The 20,731-nt window shown below is 31.0% G+C and overlaps 1 pseudogene; it reads right to left on the reverse strand.

Annotated features, from left to right (window-relative positions):
• The window catches only part of LOC141629179 (cardiolipin synthase (CMP-forming) / mitochondrial hydrolase fusion protein-like), an 80,219-nt pseudogene that overhangs the window by 56,857 nt on the left and 2,631 nt on the right, over positions 1 to 20,731 (reverse strand).

The raw sequence follows: 20,731 nt of genomic DNA on the forward strand, positions 1-20,731 counted from the left end.
ATATATAGTAAAATTCCTCAACAACCGCTTTCTACAAATTAGCAGCAAATTTCCTAGTACTGAACTCGAATCATTCTTGTTCAACAATAAATTTACGGCAAAATCATCTATTAATCTGGCCAGACATACGCATTCTACAGAAAAAGATTTCTATTGCAGACTGGTTGCAGGGCACATTCATGACATACAAAATAAAAGCTGTAATCATGATCGTCAGAAGCAAAGTAGTAAATCATCAACAATATACGAGTATAATACTATAATCTAGTGGCGAATAATTTACGGGTACTCACCCTCACATGTGTTTAGGTCACCGACAGGGCAACGGACGAGCTGCAAATCTGCAAGATTCATGCTTATAATTCTTTTACTGAAGCATATAAAATAGAAAAGTATTGAACTATGTATCTAGCATGGCATAGATGTGTATCTAGCTTTTTAGAGATGTGTATCTAACCAGGTAAATGATTGTATCTAGCTAGTTAAAGGAGTGTATCTAGCATGGTATAGATGTGTATCTAGCACGGTAAAGATATGTATCTAGCAAGGTAAAAGAGTGTATCTACCTTGTTAAATGAGTGTATCTAGCTTCCCATAGATGTGTATCTAACAATGTAAAGGTATGTATCTAGCAAGGTAAAATAGTGTATCTACCTAGTTAAATGAGTGTATCTAGCTTGCCATAGATGTGTATCTAACAATGTAAAGGTATGTATCTAGTATGGTAAAAGCGTGTATCTAGCTTGCCAAAGGAGTTTATCTAGCAAGGTAAATAAATGACTATATCTAGCAAGTTAAAGAAGCGTATCTAGCATACCATATACGTGTATCTAGCAATGTAAAGGTATGTATCTAACAACATAAAGGAGTGTATCTAGCATGCCACAGATGTGTAGAGGCGTCAAAGACCGACTCCATCTGAATTATTAACTAATAACTAGAGGACATATGTGACTGATCATTCATTAAAGCATGGGACGGACGTGAGAATAATGAAAGCAACTCAAGTATAGAGGCGGCTAGGCGCCAGACTTTAGAATAGCCTAACATGATTTTTGACCCAAAAAAATGAATCCACAATTCATAGTAATCCAATACTAGGTATACGGCAAACTCCAATCATTCCAAAATGAATCCGCAATTATACGAATCCTCAATTAACACATAAACATAACTACATTCAGGAACATTAAATCAGAATGCAATAGCTCATAGTATCCGGCAAAACTCAAAACAATTCATAAAAATCGATCAGTAAACAACGACCAAGTTACCAATATTTTGAACATATTGTGACTGCATATGTAGTTAATACTGGCCACATTCATACCTAGAAATTTTCAATAAACTACGGAAATGGGAAAGAGGTTTACCCCAGTGGTCCTGCAAATTGCGAGGTTTTACTGATGCGCAACAAAATTAACGGTTACAGAGGTTTCAATTAGTTGCAAGTATACCTCTTCGATTGTGATCCTTCTCCGGAACCATACTTTCGGATACACAAAACCCCATCAAAGTCCAGATCTAAAAATTCAGATCTACAAAACCGAACTAAAATAACCATCGCAGTACCTGAGCAAGTGACATTTAAGACGGAGAAACTGGTGGAGTGAGTGGTGAAGTGTAATCGTCGTTGCAATAGCACCGGCGCCGGCGTTGATTAATGGTGGAGAGTCGCCGGAGAATTCCGATGTTGGTAAAACCACCACAATCGCCGTAGGAGGCGAGTTAAAAAGGAGGTTATGGTGGAGGAGGTTGGATGCGAAAGGAAGGCATCATGCGTGGTGATTTGTGGTCCGGCGTTGGCGAACGGAGGTCTATCTGTCAGGGTGAGAGGAAAGTAGTTGGGAATAATTATTGTAGGGAGTGTAATGTGTATACAGTATAGGTGAGTGGTAGAATGTCGCATGTGTTTGTTTGTGTTTTGGTTTTTTAGTCAGTTCGTAAGTTCGCACCGAACTTTAGGTTCGCACAGGATCTTATTTCTATATATATATATATATATATATATAGAGAAGGGTTCTTATAAGGTCCTCCTATCATATAAGGCCCTAAGTCCTTATAAGGGCCTTTGGATGGAAGGGATGGAGGGATGAGATTACATCTCATTCAAGGGTCACAATTCTCCCTCCCTAATCTCCTTCCCTAATTGTGTATAACTCTACCTAATTGTGTATAACTCTACCATCATTCTAATCTCCCAACTCACTCCCTCATTATTCATTCATTCACACTTCTCTCATACACTCATTCTCTCTCATCTTTCTCTCATTCTCTCAAACAAAAAAAACCAAATCAACAAAAAAAAAAAAAACAAAAACCACAAAAACCCAAAAAACCTCCATCCTCCACCAAAAAAACCTACATCTCGCCATTTCCTCATCCCGTCACCATCACCGCCTCCCTTTTCCTCCTTCCTTCTCGGCTCCTCCAACATCACCATCACCAAACAACCCCACTAGCCTCGAAATAGCCGCCATACACCACCCTGCCGTGCGGATCCGTAACATTTTAGGGAATTTATTCATGCTCATTTCCCCTTCTTGTCCATTACACATGTTTGTATTAGTTCATAGTTTCATACTTTTCCGTCTGTAGTAAGCACCAAGTAATGACACTTCTTTGTCTTTCGTTTTCGATCATAATTCTTTCACAAAATGTCACCACAAGATTGTCAAAGGCCATATAACTTGCGTAATCTGCGCTTTAATTGATGAACTCTTGCTAATGACTTGTCACTCCTTCAAATCGAATGAATTTTATAAGTTTGTCTTTGTTTTTCATTGTTTTTGGTTTTTGTTTTTCATTGTTGTCGTCAGTTGGTGTTGGATTGTTGTTGTTGTCTTTGTTTTTATTGTTTTTGTTTTTATTGTTTTTATTGTTTTTGGTTCCATTTTTTTTGGTTTTGTTCTTTGTTTTTTTTGTTTTTGTACTGATTTTTTGTTCTTTGTTTTTTGTTTTATTTTTGTTTTTGTTCTTTGTTCTTTGTTTTTTGTTTTGTTTTTGTTTTTTGTTTTGGTTTTTTGTTTTTATTTTTTTATTTGGTTGTTATTGTTATTTGATTTTTTGGACTAAAGTTATACATCTTGTCTATTAAAGTTATACACTGCGTGCATTAGAGTTATACACACGATATTTAAATTTGGTTTTGTTATTTGGTTTTTTTTTAGATTTTAGATTTGGTTTTTTGTGATTGTTATTTGGTTTTTTGTTTTATTATTGTTATTATTGTTATTTGGTTTTTATTATTGTTATTCAAGTTTTTTTATTTGTTTGATTTTATGATTTGTGTTATGTTTTGATTTTATTTTTTTTATTGTTTGATTTTTTTACTATTTACGACTAAAGTTATACATTTTATGACTAAAGTTATACATTTTATGACCAAAGTTATACAAAAAAAGACTAAAGTTATACAAAAATTGGACTAAAGTTATACAAAAAATTGGACTAAAATTATACAAAAATGAACCAAAGTTATACAAAAATGGACCAGAGTTATACAAAAAATTGGACAAAGGTTATACAAAAAATGAACCAAAGTAATACAAAAATGAACCAAAGTTATTCAAAAATCGACCAGAGTTATACAAAAATACACCAAAGTTATACAAAAATTGGACTAAAGTCATACAACGATGGACTAAAGTTATACAAAAATTGGACTAAAGTTATACAAAAATGAACCAAAGTTATACAAAAATGAACCAAAGTTATACAAAAATGGACGAGTTATACAAAAATGCACCAGAGTTATACAAAAAATTGGACTAAAGTTATACAAAAAATGAACCAAAGTTCTACAAAAATTGGACTAAAGTTATACAAAAATGCACCAGAGTTATACAAACATGCACCAAAGTTGTACAAAAATGCACCAGAGTATAACAAAAATGCACCAAAGTTATACAAAAAATGGACTAAAGTTATACAAAAAATTGGACTAAAGTTCTACAAAAATTGGACTAAAGTTATACAAAAATGCACCAGAGTTATACAAACATGCACCAAAGTTGTACAAAAATGCACCAGAGTTATACAAACATGCACCAAAGTCCATTTTTGTATAACTTTAGTCCATTTTTTGTATAACTTTGGTCCATTTTTGTATAACTCAGTGCATTTTTGTATAACTCGTGCATTTTTGTATAACTTTAGTCCATTTTTTGTATAACTTTGGTGCATTTTTTGTATAACTCTGGTGCATTTTTGTATAACTCTGGTTCATTTTTGTATAACTTTGGTCCATTTTTGTATAACTTTAATCCATATTTGTATAACTTTAATCCATTTTTGTATAACTTTGGTCCATTTTTGTATAACTTCAGTCTTTTTTTGTATAACTTTGGTCTATTTTTGTATAACTTCAGTCCTTTTTTGTATTACTTTAGTCCATATTTGTATAACTTTAGTCTATATTTGTATAACTTTGGTCCATTCTTGTATAACTTTGGTTCATTTTTGTATAACTCTGGTTCATTTTTGTATAACTCTGGTTCATTTTTGTATAACTTTAGTCCATTTTTTGTATAACTTTGGTGCATTTTTGTATAACTTTGGTCATAAAATGTATAACTTTAGTCGTAAATAGTTAAAAAATCAAACAATAAATATGAAAAATATGAAAAAAAAATAATAATAACAAAAACCAAAAAAACTCATAATAACAAAAACAAAAAACCAAATAACAATAATAAAACCAAAAAACCAACAACCCAACCAAACCCGAAATCTAAAATAAACCAAATAACAAGATTTAAAACCCGAAATCTTAAAAAAAAGTATAACAAGAAGAGATTTGAGAAAATGAATAAAAAAGGAGAAGTAACAAAATAAAAGAAAATAAAAGACAACAACAAAAAATGAATGGAAAAAACAACTCAAAACATGAAAATAAAGACCAAACGAAAAAAAAAAAAAAAAAAAAAAAAAACCGAGGAAAAAAAAAAAAAAAAAAAAAAAAAAAAAAAAAGTTGGCGGCGGTGCGGTGGCGGCGGTGCGGTGGCGGCGGTGTGGTGGCGGCGGTGGTGGGCGGTGAGTTGGTGTCGGGTGGGATAGTGGTGGGTGGTGGTGAATGAGGAAGAGAAGAATGAATGATTTATTTGGGTTTTTTGATTTAATTGGATTTTTTGGGTTTTTTGATTTAATTGGATTTTTTGGGTTTTATTTATTTATTTGGGTTTTGGGTTTTTTATTTATTTGGATTTTTTGGGTTTTTATTTTTTGGGGTTTTAGAGAGAAGATGAGTTGTGTGATATATGAGAGAAGTGGATGAGAGGAAAAGAAGTTATAGTGAATTAGTGATTAATTAGAAGGATTAGTGAAGGAGGAGAGAATTAGTGATATTAGTACATAAACACACTTTTGGAGGTTGATCTTGGCCATCCATCTCCCTCCATCCAATGGCTCACAATAGGACTTATGGACTCAAATATATAGAGGACCTTAGTTGATCCTTCCTCTATATATATATATATATATATATATATATATATATATATAATGTGTAGAATTTTGACGTACAGAATTCTTGAGCATTTCTTTTTAGATTTTGATATAAAAAAAGTAAAAACAAACTCTCTTATTCTTCTTTGCTCTCTGTTCTTAAGAATCGTCTTATCCTACAGAGATTTCGTGATACCCAAAGGCTATAGGGTCGAAATACTCTAAGGAAAGTGTGTTCAATACGATTCGATTGGGTGTAATATACCGTTTTATATTGTTTCTATTTCTGTTTTATTGCCTTTGTTTGTATTAGTTACATATTGTAATCTTTTATAATACAAAAACTACAACATGGTTTTCCATTTTTACAGCTCTCAAACACCATACACACAACCCTATGCCTCTCATCATCAGTGAGATTTAGTTTCTTCATTGTATTGTGCCTGAAACTTGTGTAATTTATGTAATTTTGGACTTTGATTTTATATTTTGTGTTTTTTTATTTAAGAGAATGGCTGTAAAAGATTTGTTGAAGAGATGTAATTTGCCTAGGTTAGTGATGAATGTAACTTTTTTTTTTTGAGGGAATGATGAATGTAACTTAGTGAGTATTTGTAGAAAATGTAAGTTGCTATAAAGTGATGTTAATTGGTGGAAAAATTCAAGTTTCATGTAGGTCCCCCCCCCCCCTCCCTTTTCTAAAAAACTGGGTATATCTTAAGCAAATTGGTGGGAGTTTTGAGTGAATTGGAGGGAGTAGGATATTAGGGTACTACCTTAAAAAAGCAAATGAAGAGTTTTGTGTGGATTGGAGGGAGTAGGATATTAGGGTACTACCTTAAACTCGATTAGTTTTAGATTACTTTTATTAAAATTATAACTCATTTTTGTTTATTGAAATTTTATCTATCAACAAAATCAAGTCTCATTATCTTACATTATTATTCTACTCTTTATTTATAATAACAAAATGAACAAATTTTCAGAAAAGAGTTTTAATTTTAAGAAAATGGCTTCAAAGTACTAATTACATATGTACAATCGTTTCACTTCTGAACCAATATATATGCAATTAGTTGTCTTTATTATTTAATCTAATTTATTACACCAAGGAGTACCTTATACTCAACTAAACCCATAAAAATACCTCATAGTTAACCATTAACAAAAAAAAAGAATTTTTTTTCAAAACCCAGGTTACCAAAGTGGGAAGTAGTCGAAACCTCAGGACACCAAAGTGGAATTATGCAAACCTCAGGGCACTAAAGTTGAACTAACCCAAACCTCGAGGCACCAAAATGGAAATTTTCCAAAAGAAAAAACTATAAAAAGTTACTGCAAAAGCTATTGCTATTTTAAATATACAATCAGTGCATGACATAGTAATAACCAGCCATACGCATACCGCGGTAAATAATTAAGCGAATAAAAACACATAGATGAATTGGAATTTAGAAAGTAAAAATTGATGTTACCGAATAATTTTGTATATTTGGCAGTTCAATACATTTTTAACGTCTATTATGGATTTGATATGAATTTGAAACCAGTTTGAGGAAAAAATTCGGTGATATAATAGCAAATTATATATAGTTCGCACAATTTTTCTATATATTTATCGTACACTAATTTATTCATAAAATCATAGTTAGCTGGTTTTTGGATTATTAGTCCCATATAAAATTGTAATTCTTGATTTTGTTCATTTGTATTTAAATTTTCGCTTGACAAAATCGATATGAGACTTATTTAATATTTTTAAATGGTAGCTCAATTTTTTTAATCTTAAGTGAATATTATTGATAATCTAATCATACACATTTGATACGTTATAGAAAGGCAGAATTTAAACTATTTCATGCCACCGTTGGAGTTGTTTATTTTTAATATTGTCATTATAGAAAATTTTCTCTTCCCACCACCATTGTAAAATCCAAATGCTAAGTAAGTGTCATTCCCTACTTCTTTTTTCTATATTGACATGTTACTTTTTTCCGGAATATTTTTTTTAAAATAAAAATCAGCTTTTTTCTAGGGTTTTTGTAAGATAATTAGGGGTTTAGTTATAATTAACAACTCGAATATTTTGTATTTGTAAGCATACGACAGTATAAATGTTGAATGGTGGTACGCAAAACAACAAGTATCTCAATTATATATGTAAACTTTTTGGAGAATTTTTGTTAGATCTCTAAACAATAAAATTGTTTTTGACTATCTACAATTAAGACTGGTTATTCCCTATGAACTTCATGCGAAATATATAATACGCCATCTAATTTTGTAGTTGTGGGATATATTTTGAGAGAATTAACGGTCAAACTTTTTCAATGTTTGTCCTTCAAAAAACAAATGAAGAATTTTGTGTGGATTGGAGGGAGTAGGATATTAGGTACTACCCTTAAACTCAATTAGTTTTAAATTAATTTTATTAAAATTATAACTCATTTTTGTTTATTTGAATTTTTATCTATCAACAAAATCAAGTCTCATTATCTTACATAATTATTCGACTCCTTATTTATAATAACAAATTGAACAAATTTTCAGAAAAGAGTTTCAATTTCAAGAAAATGGCTTCAAATTACTAATTATATATATACAATTGTTTCATTTCTTAACCAAGATTTATGCAATTAGTTGTCTTTATTTTAACTTAATTTATTACACTAAGGAGTACCTTATATTCAACTAAACCCACATCAATACCTCATAATTAACCATCAACAAAAAAAAAGGATTTTTTTTCAAAACTCAGGTTACCAAAGTGGGATGTAGTTGAAACCTCAGGACACTAAAGTGGAATTATGCAAACCTTAGGGCACTAATGTCGAATTAAGCCAAACCTCAAGGCACCAAAATTGAAATTTACCCCCCAAAAAAAAAGACTATAAAAAGTTACTGCAAAAACTATTGCACTTTTAAATATACAATCAGTGCATGACATATTTATAACCAGCCATACGCATACCCCGGTAAATAATTAAGTGAATAAAAACACAGATGAATTGGAATTTATGATAGGATTTATCGCACACCTAATCAATGATAAATACCCTAGACACAAATGAATGTAGTAATAGGGGTCGAACACAAGGAGACGGGAGTTGCTATATAAGTTGTTATGGAGTGAATTCTATCAAGGTCGGTTAACATATGATTTATTTGTTGGATAATGGAAGAAAACAATAATAATAAAGGGAGTGTCTAGGGAGGTTGGGTCACACATGCAAATTATGTAAATGAAGTTAAACATAGGAGTTGATAAAATTGTTAATTGTTTAGGCTTAAACACAACCACCTCTCGGCCTTATTTTCAACCATAGGTCGGGTCCTAGAGAACTCTCGTTATGTCTAGGTCGTCCTACTAACACATGTTTAGTCTAATTCAATTTCGTGCCTCTCGACTTATAAAAGTGGATTAACAAATTTAATCTAAGTTAATGATCATTTATCAAAGACTAACAATACAATGTAAACATGTGAAAGAAACAATGAAACGATATTACAACATCCTAATTCAACAAGTGCAAGAACTACTTGTGCATGGTTTCCCTCATTCCCTAGACAATTTTAACTACTCTTGCATAATGTAAATTAGAATAATGACAATTGATAAAGTGATCATAGTTAGTAAATGGAAATGACAAAGGAATAACAAAGTAATAATAGAAATGAGATTACCTTTATAATGGAATTATAGCTTGAATATAGAGGAACAAATACTTGAAATGGAAATTGCAAATGAACTTGAAATGTTTAAAGGAAATTACAATAAGGAAATGCTTAAGGGAAATCTAATCTAACCTAAACTAAGAACTGAAGTGAGAGTATAAAAGTGGTGTAGAAGGTGTGTAGGAAGTGTATATGAAGTGTCGGATCAACCCCCTTATATAGGAATAAGGGGGTGTAACGTAAACAACTCAAGGAAAGGTAGCCCCGATCGGGGCCACCTCACCACAATCGGGGTCGTGGGTTTTCACAATTTTGTCATAATTCCGTCATAACTCCTTGCTTTATGGTGATGCGGAATCCTATGCTAATGTGTTTAAGAGTCCGTCTAAGGCATCTTAGGCATACTTTGGCATCCAATGCATGCATATGGCTTGAGCTTTTATTTAAACTTCATTTTTTTTACATATCCACTAACCAAGATTGGTTTCCTCTTGCTCGGATTTTCCAATTTCTTCCCAAAATGCCCTTATGCTCCTCGAAACACCTTTGCATGGTCAAGACTTGCTCTCATTAGCCTCGTGAACTTGGGTAATTGCTAATTTGACGGGAAAAAGGTATCAACGGCTTCATTTCCTACAAAATACAATGAATACGAGCAAAAACACCTAGAACACGGAATTAGCTCACAAATACACTAATAGAAGTGCAATAGTCAAATAAACCGGGCTAAAATAGGAGGTTAAAGTATATATAAAATGGCCTTATCAATTTAGAAAGTAAAAATTGATGTAATCGAATAATTTTGTATATTTGGTAGTTCAATACATTTTTAACGTCTATTATGGATTTGACATGAATTTGAAACCAGTTTGAAGAAAAAATTCGGTGCTATAATAGCAGATTATATATAGTTCGCACAATTTTCTATATATTTATCGTACACTGATTTATTCATAAAATCATAGTTAGTTGGTTCTTGGATTATTAGTCCCATGTAAAATTGTATTCTTGACTTTGTTCATTTGTATTTAAATTGTTGGCTTGACAAAATCGATATGAGACTTACATAATATTTTTAAATGGTAGCTCAATTTGTTTTTAATCTTAAGTGAATATTATTGATAATATAATCATACACATTTGATACGTTATAGAAAGTCAGAATTAAAACTATTTTATGCCACCGTTGAAGTTGTTTATTTTAATATTGTAATTATAGAAAATTTTTTCCTCTAAATGCTAAGTAAATGTCATTCCTTACCTCTTTTTCCTATTATGACATGTTACTTTTTTCTGGAGTATTTTTTTTTAAAATAAAAATCAGCTTTTTCCTAATGTTTTTGTAATATAATTAGGGGCTTGGTTATACTTAACAACTCGAATATTTTGTAAATCTTTTAAATATTCAAAAAAGTTTTAAAATAAAATTATCTTTATTATTATACGAGTTTCACTATGTAGTTAAAGTCGAGCAACTTAGATTTTTAAGAATATTTTATATTTGTAAAAAAATAGGATGTCGTTTTTTTTTTCACGAAGAGTATTCGTATGTTTATAAAATATGCAATTTTAACACTTTTATACGTTTATTATATGACCTTTTTTGCGTTATAAATACTCCCTCATATTCCGAATAAGTGTCCCACTTGGACAAGGGCACAAAAATTAAGGAATATAGTTAAATAATGAAATGTAAAAGATAGGGGTAAGATTATAGGAGAGAGGGTGTTATGATTTAGAGGGGTAATTTTTTAATGAAGATGCTAATGACTCCCTCCATTTTTACACAGCTTTTTGTTTCCCACCATAATCATAAACACATAGCTGAAGCTATGTTTTTTCATTACACGGTTTCGATACACAGACGGTTTTGCTTAAAAATAAAATGACAAAGTATAATTATTACACATTCTATTTTTTAATTAAATTACATAATAAAATTACATTACCTTGAAATAAAATTACATTTTACTTAAAATAAAAATACATTAACTAGGAAAAAAAATTACAGCTCTAAATTGAAAGAGCGAAAGACAAAATTGGACTTCAGATTAACTTTCAATTTCCTTCAACGTATCTTGATTGGCGTGTTTGACTTGTTCCATAAGCCAAGTAAACCCAAATTGTCAGTCCAAATGTTACATATCCAACTCACCAAGATTGAAATTTGGCACCAAAATTGAAATATGGAGCCAAAATACAAACAGGGGAATATTTGCGCCAAAACCAAAATTTCAAAAGAGTGCAAAGTTCTTTGTGCTATAAATAGAAGGTGTATTTATTAGAGTTCATTTACTAACTTCAGTCCAAAAAACATCTTTCAAATAAAGAGCTATCAAACAAAAAATTCACAAACATTCAATGAAGAATCTCACAAACTTAGAAAGATCAAAAATTAATGAAACACTATTGAATAGCAGCATAAATGGAAAACCAAGACATAGTATTATCAATGAAGTGGTAGCAAGGTTTTCAGTGGACAGGAAAACAATAACAAGGTTATCGAAGGAAGCACAGAAACGGAGAAATGCATCCTTACCAGTGAATGTGAGCAGCAAAAAGAAAGGCAACAAGAAAGTGGGTAGAGCGTTTTTAGATGAGGAGAAGCTCAAATCAATTGAGCTACTGGAAAGAACAATACAACACTCATTGGCCACGCACTTAGGTGTAAGCCAGTCAACAACTTCAAGATAGGTGATGTCAAAGCAAATTAGATCACACACAAATGCACTCAAACCAGGTTTGACTGAAAAAACAAACTTGCTAGATTAATTTTCAGTCTAGAACATTTAATATATCATGAATACACTAAAAGAATTGTTTTCAAAGATCAAAGCAATATCATTCACATGGATGAGAAATGGCTTTCTAAAACTAAACCTACTACAAGGATTTACTTGGATAAAGGTGAAACAGACCCTCATAGGTGTGTACAGTCTAAGAGTTTCATAGAAAAGGTCATGTTCATGTGTGCTATAAGTAGACCATTGTATGGGTCTATTGTTGAATTAATTTTTGATGGAAAGATAGGAATATGGCCATTTGTTATGGAAATACCAACACAAAGAAACTCAAAAAACAGAGTAGTAGGAACAATGGAAACCAAATGTATTGAGTCTATAAACAAGCAAGTAACAAAAGATATGATTATAAATCGTGTGTTGCCAGCAATAAAAGCTAAATGGCCTTCTAATGTTAGTAAACACATAATCATTCAACAAGATAATGCTTATCCACATTTTAGCAATGATGATCCTGATTTCAAAAAGGCAGCAATATCAGATGGATGACAGATTGAATTGGCTTATCAAACACCTAATTCACCAGATGTGAATGTCTTGGATTTGGGATTTTTTAGGTCAATACAATCTCTCCAACAAAAAAAAAAGCAATTAAATTGGATGAACTTATCAACAACACAATCAAGGCATATGAAGAACAAGATGAACTTAAGCTCAAGTATGTATGGATAACATTGCAAGCATGTATGCTTGAAGTAATGAAAAAAAAAAGGTGGCATAGATTGCCCTATTCCACATATGCACAAATCAAAACTAGCAGCACAAGGTTTATTGCCTGAATATCTCAATGCTAACGTTGATTTAGTGAAAGAATGCATACAATATGTACAAAATGTTGGTGATCCAAGCACTACAATTGAATTAGTGAATTCAGTGAACAGTTTGACAGAGAATGCTGAAAATATAGCAAGTACTAGTGGCACCAGTAATGAACCAACATGGGTCATTGAACCTGTTGGTACCATTACTGAAGCAGGTGAAGGTAGTAATGACCTAACATTGGACAATCCCCCTGTTGGTAGCATTACTAAGTGGTTCCTAGATTTATGTGCAGGGGAATGAAGAAGCAGAATTTAACATCATCAATATGAAGCTTTTTGGACTGTTAAAAGTTATCAAAGACTGGATATGTTATCAAAGTCAATCTTTTTGCGCAGATAAAGTAAGAAGCAAGCAAATCAATCAATCAATCAAGAAGGTCACACTGAAGAGGATCTTGTGACTGTATTCGGTTTTAATGTAGAACTTTGCAAATCTTTTGTACTATTCAGTCATTGTCACTAATTAGGATATTAACTTCAGAAATGATCAAATGAGTACAATAAGCTTTTGTAAACAAAACTCGTCAACGTTGTTGTACATACACAGCCTCATCACTACAAATGGTCGTGGCATTGTATATGAACAACGACATTGATAACCAATCAACTACCCTCAACATTAGATCATTGGGTAGATAAAATAAGATGAAACAGAGTACATATCACCAACAATTTTATCATCACTAGTCCATTTAAAAAAAAACAGTTTAAAAAAATAAATACAAGGAATAAGAAATCAACCTCCAACCGATTCGTCTTCGTGTGTAAGATCAAAACCAGGCCAATACTTAGAAAGCTCCTTTATAAACCATCTTGCAATAACTGGATTTTTTCTTATGGCCACCGGATCTAATTCATCATCTAAATTGGAATGAACATCAAAGTTACATGCAACATCAACTGATTTCTCCCTTGCATTCTCCTCATTCTCATACTCCAATAAAACCTCAAACCCAAACTTAGGCCAGATTCTACATAGTTCTTCCATAAACCGTTTTCTGTTCTTTAGAGATTGATGCCTTTCTAACCACCTCTTACCCTTCCTCTCCCTCTCCTTATCCACGATTGTTACAGGCACAATATTTGAGCGACATGCAACAACATCAGACGATCCTTCATCAAATTCTTCATCTTCCATCTCTATCTCACCCTCACCCAGATCTAAATCTTCATATATCTTCTCCATACTACGAAGATAAATTTCACCAGAAAACGATTGAATTTTTTCCATTGATTGTGAAATTAATCAAAGGGGAAGAACAAATTTTATGAATCAGATCAAGTTTTTGATGAAGATTAAAAGAGGAGATGAAATTTTGATGAAGAAATTAACATCGTTCATATATGTGATGAAGATTATGAGAGGATTTGAGAGGCGGAAGAGAGATAAAGAGAGGAGTTGTGAGGCGGAAGAGAGAGAACTAGGGTTTCAAGGGAAAGGGGTGAAATAAAAGGCGGAGGTATTAGAAAATGGGCTGGGTTAATTAGGGAAAGGGAAGATTATTGGGCTGGGTTAGTTAATTAATAGGTTGGGTTAGGGGTGGTATGGGTTGTAAATAAAGAAAATAGCAAAGGGTAGAAACGTCATTAATCATGTCCAAATATGACAAATAGGACAGTTATGTGAATTGACGGAAATGGCAAATGGGACAGTTATTTGGAATAGGAGGGAGTATTTTTAAGATAAATATTCTTTATAAATTTGTCTTCATATTATTATTTTAGTAAAGAAGAATCGATAAATTATTAGATCCACTTCTATTAGCATTACTAGTTGAAAAGCCCGTGCATTAGGATCATCTGTATAAATATATTCTATAGTTGATAAAAGAAGTTCAATTATGTTTAAATCATTGATAAACAAAAGTTCGTGGTTTGTGTAGCCGTCTAGTTGATCATCAATGAACTATTAGTGCTTCTAGCATAGAAGTTTTGTCATTTAGTAGTTATCATTTCAGTTGTGAAACATCAAGTAATATGGTAAAAGTATGTAATTAGTTTTTCCATTATTGTTATAGGTATCACTGGTTTTAATTAAATACAATAGTTATCTCCATAAATATAGTGCAGCTCGCCAAATGAACCGCCCTTAATAACTGAGAGAGACCTTTATGAGTTTTGCAAATTATTTTAATCTATAACAACTACGTAAAACAAAACGGTGTTACGTAAAGCAACAAGTTTCATAATTATCAATATTTAGTGTGTTTAGAGAAAATGTTAGATCTCCTATAGTATAAGTTTACCTTGACTATCTACAATTAAGAGAGTGTTTTGCTCTTTATATACTTCTCGTAAAATCAAATCCATACCGAATTCCAATAATTTAATAGTCTCTAAACAACTGTACACAAATATATGTGATTCTATTACATAGAATGCATGAGGCTCCCATTAGGACCATCCTTAACAATATGCATGTTGAATGTTCTAAGAATTCAAACGTTGGTTTACATTGTCATGGTTTGGTAGTAGAAGTTAACTAAGTTGATAAAAAAAGTCCAACTATGTTGAAATCGGAACACAAAAAACTTTAGGGTTGATTTAGTTGATTGTTGATGGATCATCAGTCCCTTTAACATAAAAGCTACTTTTTTTTGGTATTAGTCATAACAGTTGTATTGCATCCGAAGAGACATCATTTGAATTATGTAATTACTTATTTTTATTGTTGTACACACCACCGATTTTAGTTAATTTAAAGCGTCATTAAATGTGGTTTAATTCCATAAAATGAACACGTGATAACTGAGACTTGTTTTATAAGATTCACAAATTAGATTAATTTACAACATTTACCAATATTCTATTTTGTAAGCATACGATAGTGTAAATGTTGAATGGTGGTACGCAAAACAACATGTATCTCAATTATATATGTAGCCTGTTTGGAGGATTTTTGTTAGATCTCTAAACATTAAAAAATTATTTTTGACTATCTACCATTAAGACTGGTTGTTCCCTATGAACTTCATAATAAATATATAAAATACGAAATCTAATTTTTTAGATGTGAGATATATTTTTGAGTGAATTAACGGTCAAACTTTTCAAAGTTTGACCTCCAAAAAATAAATCAGGAGTTTTGTGTGGATTGGAGAGAGTAGGATATTAGGATACTACTCTTAAACTCCATTAGTTTTAGATTAATTCTATTAAAATTATAACCCATTTTTGTTAATTTGAAATGTTATTTATTAACAAAATTAAGTCTCGTTATCTTACATTTTTATTTACTGTTCACAAATCCTCATTTATGATGGACATATCCGTCGCAAGCTTGCGACAGGTCAAGTATTACTCATATGGGTAGATAAGACAAAAGCAGAATCCCTAGGGAGTATCAATATGTTTTGTCTTATCTACCCACATGAGTAGTACTTGATCCGTCGCAAGCTTGTGGCGGATATACCCGTCAGAATAAAGACTTGGTGTCTACTCTTTATTTATAATAACAAAATGAACAAATTTTCAGAAAAGATTTTCAATTTTAAGAAATGGCTTCAAATTACTAAATATATATGTACAATCGTTTCACTTCTTAACCAATATATATGAGTTTGACCTAATTTATTACACCAAGGAGTACTTTATATTCAACTAAACCCATATGGGATACCTCATAGTTAACCATTAAAAAAAAGAACTATTTCCACTTTGATGCCAAGAAGTTTAGCCTAATTTCACTTTAGTCCCCTGAGGTTTGCACAATTTCACTTTGGTGCCTTGAGGTTTTGACCTTTTCCCACTTTAGTGACCTATACATAACAATCTTAGTATTTTATACTCCCTCCATTCATCTTTTATCTTCCCATTTATCTAATATACGTGGGGAGTATTTTATTGAAATAGAATGGAGGGAGTACTAAAAAAATATTTTGAAAATAAAGGCATTTTTTGTGCAATATTATGTTGATTATACTATTTTGTAATTTGTATGCAGTTTAATATCCAATTTTGCACTTTATTTTACTGAAAATGTAATTAAGATAAAGGTTGATTATTAAAGGTTTGAGGTCACCAAAATGAAATTTTATTCAAAACTCAGGTTACCAAAGTGGAAAGTAGTCGAAACCTCAGGACACCAAAGTAGAATTATGCAAACCTCAGGGCCTAAAGTGGAATTAACCTGAACCCCAGGGACCAAAATCGAAATTTTCCAAAATAAAATAAAATGAAAAGCTACAGTAAAAACTATTGCACTTTTAAATATACAATCAGTACATTACAAAGTAATAAGTCTAATAACCAGCCATACGCAAACCACGGTAAATAATTAAGTGAATAAAACACATAGATGAATTGGAATTTAGTAAGTAAAAATTGATGTAACCGCTTAATTTTGTATATTTGGCAGTTCAATACATTTTTAACGTCTATTATGGATTTAATATGAATTTGAAACCAATTTGAAGAAAAAATTCGGTGATATAATGGTAAATTATATATAGTTCTCACAATTTTTCTATATATTTATCGTATTAATCGATTTATTCATAGTTAGCTGGTTCTTGGATTATTAGTCCGTCCCGCATAAAATCATAATTCTTGACTTTGTTCATTTGTATTTAATTTGTTGGCTCATTTCACAAAATCGATATGAGACTTATTTAATATTTATAAATGGTAGCTCAATTTTTTTTAATCTGATGTGAATATTATTGGTGATTTAATCATACACATTTGATACGGTATAGTAAATCAAAGTTAAAACTATTTCATGTCATCGTTGAAGTTGTTTATTTCTACTATTGTCATTGTAGAAATTTTTCTCTGCCAAATGTTAAGTAAATGTTAATCTTTACTTCTTTTTCCTTTTATGACATGTTACTTTTTCCTGAAATATTTTTTTTAAAAATAAAAATAAGTTTTGTCCTAAGGTTTTTGTAAGACAATTACGGGTTTGGTTATAATTAATAACTCGTGTAAATCTTTTAAATATTCAAAAAAGTTTTTAAATAAAATTATCTTTGTTACTACACGAGTTTTTCTAAGTACTTAAAATCGAACAAATTAGATTTTTGACAATTTTTTATTTGTAAGAAATTAGGATCCTTTTTTTCTCACAAAGATTAATTGTATGTTTATAAAATATACAATTTTAACACTTTTATACGTTTATTATATGAATTTTTTTTAGCTTTATAAATGTTTCTAAAATAAATATTTTTTTATAGAGTTATTTTTCTATTATTATTTTAGTAAAGAATAGTCGATAAATTATTAGATCCACTTCTGTATTATTTTTCTCATAAATTATTAGATTTACCTCTATTAGGATTACTTTCTCATAAATTATTAGATCTACTTTGATTAGGATAATTTTATCACAAATTATTAATAGGAAAAATCTAGATCTACACTTATTAGGAATTCTAAAAAGGTTGGACTCTCTAATATCGCTCGAAAAGTTCTTACTTTATATATATGTATTGATTGATTGATTGATTTTTCTAATAAATCTAGTAGGATTATTTTCTCATAATTTTTGACCTACTTCGATTAGGATAATTTTCTCATAAATTATTAAGAGGAAAAAGCTAGATCTACACTTATTAGGATAATAATAATTTGGGAAAATGCACGTGGTGCCCTTTAAGTTTCGATTTTTGCCCGAAATACCCAATTTTATGTTCCGGAAATCTTTAATAGGCTATAATTCGTGTCTACGAGTTCAGAAAATGATAATTTTTTTTCAAATCGATTATCTTTTCGAGAATTACGATTTGAAAAAAAAATTATCGTATTTGGATTCCGTGGCTAGGAGTTTTTGTACATCAAAGTTTTTTTTACCGAACAAACTTTGAGTGACCATATTTCTTGCTAACGAATTCCAAACTCGACAATTTTTTTTTTTAAAGTCGTAGTTCTCGAAAAGATAATCAGTTTGAAAAAAAAACCGTCACTTTCTGAGCTCGTAAACACGAATTATAGTCTCTTAAAGTTCTCTGGATCAAAAAATTGGGTATTTCGAGCAAAACATCAAAGTTGAAGGGCACCGCGTGCATTTTCCCTAATAATTTTTTATACATTTATTTCATATATAGGAGTTGTACTCTCTAATATCGCTCGAAAAGTTCCTACTTTATATGATTGATGATTGATTGATTGATTGATAATATTAACTAAATTAAATGACTATTAATTATTTTTTATATTAACTATTATATTATTTGAATAGTATTGAAATGCACTGTCCCGGTCATTTGTTGTCCGTTTTCATATTGAGGTGTCTCAGTTGTTGTACTTTATATTTTAAGAATGAACTTGATGAACAATTTGATCATTCTCACTCAATTTGTTCCACTTGTCATTTAGTAATTGGCCCCTTCCTCCTTCCTTGGTCTTTGTAAAGGACAACAATTAACCGGGACGGAGGGAGTAATAAATAAAGAGTAATAGTACCTGAGATGGTAAAACATTGATGGCAAATAATTTGGTCAACTGAGCAGCCCGGATAGATTCACGGACTCCGCCCCCTACGAAAATATAAAATGGGAATGCAATTGATAAGAGAAGATGCAAAGGTTGTTGAAAAAAGGATTATATAGAAATAAGAAAGGGGTTAGCAGTTACCATTAGTGAGAAAGACATAGGGTATCTTTAAGCAACCTGAGTGTATTGCAGTGACCAAATGAATACAAGAAGAGCAGTTGTTTCTTTATACGAAAACAGAAAAGAGAAAAGAGAAAAGAGAAAATAGAGGGAGCAGTTAGTTAGTTAACTTGAGGATTGTATAGTTTGCTCCGAGCGCCGGGTATCCACCAACATGGGCGGACCTAGGGGGCAAGTGCAGCCGCACAACTTCATAGAAATTAATATTTATAAGCAGGAGCGGATTTAGGGCTAGGCTACTCGGGCTTAAGCCCGAGTAGTTTTCTGAAAAAAAGATAAATATTATATCCATTACTAGAATATTACTTATATCTTTGTGGTGTGTTGGTCATGTACATGTTTTTCACACAAGAGACCTGGGTTTGAATCCTACAAATGAAAGCAATTTTTGGCTTTTTGCTATTAATTATAGTTAAAGATTTTCTTTACATTTATTGTTCCTTCCTTAATTTGCGTTAAATATTTTCTTTAGTGGAAGTTTTTGCTATTGCTATGGTGAATATTTTCGTTATATTGATTATTGATTGTGTCTTCCTTAATTTATGGTGGAAATTCATTACTTTAATTGTGCCTTCTTTAGTTTGGTTCTTTCTATTTCCATATCCATTTGTTACAACACTAAAACTTAGCAGAGACGGTCTCTCAATGAATAAGTTATTGAGAGACTAGTCTTCCGTACCCTTTTATTTGTATTTCGTAACCCTTTTGTTGTTGATCGTGACATAGTAATTTCGTACCTATTTAAATAATAAATATAACCATTTTATCTTTAATCATAATTTGTATCTATTCTATTACCTTTAGTACCACTTTTTTCTTAAAATTGTAAAATAATCTCTCAATAAACTTATTGAGAGACCGTCTCTCGGGAGATCTACTCATTATGGTATGAAAAAACTCTTCTGTTACAATGATGTTTATACATTTTTTTTTCAAAGATTCCGTCCTAATTTAAATATTTGTTTTTAGATTGGAGTATCACTACATCAATTTAAAAGAATTTTACTAAAATCTTTTAGCAGTACAATAAATAATTCGTCACTAAAAAATTGTTAGAACAATTAAAAATTAGTTATATTCAACATACATAAATAAATACATAGTAGTATAATATGAATAAAAATTAGTGGCTTTTGCTTAATATTTTTATATTTGGCTCAAACAGGAGTGAAAAATATTATATATCCACAAAACCTTTTATAAACTAACATCTTACCATTTTTTATACTTACCTTATATTTTAAACGTCAAAAGAATATCTTTTTTTTTTTAATCGATATCACTTTGCAATATTGTACTATTTAGCCCTAGGTAAATTGAATTCCTGGCTCCGCCCCTATTTATAAGTGTACAAGATAAGCAAGCATAGTTGGT

The sequence above is a fragment of the Silene latifolia genome, chromosome Y, assembly GCF_048544455.1.
Source record: "Silene latifolia isolate original U9 population chromosome Y, ASM4854445v1, whole genome shotgun sequence".
In the NCBI taxonomy this organism is placed as follows: Eukaryota; Viridiplantae; Streptophyta; class Magnoliopsida; order Caryophyllales; family Caryophyllaceae; genus Silene; species Silene latifolia.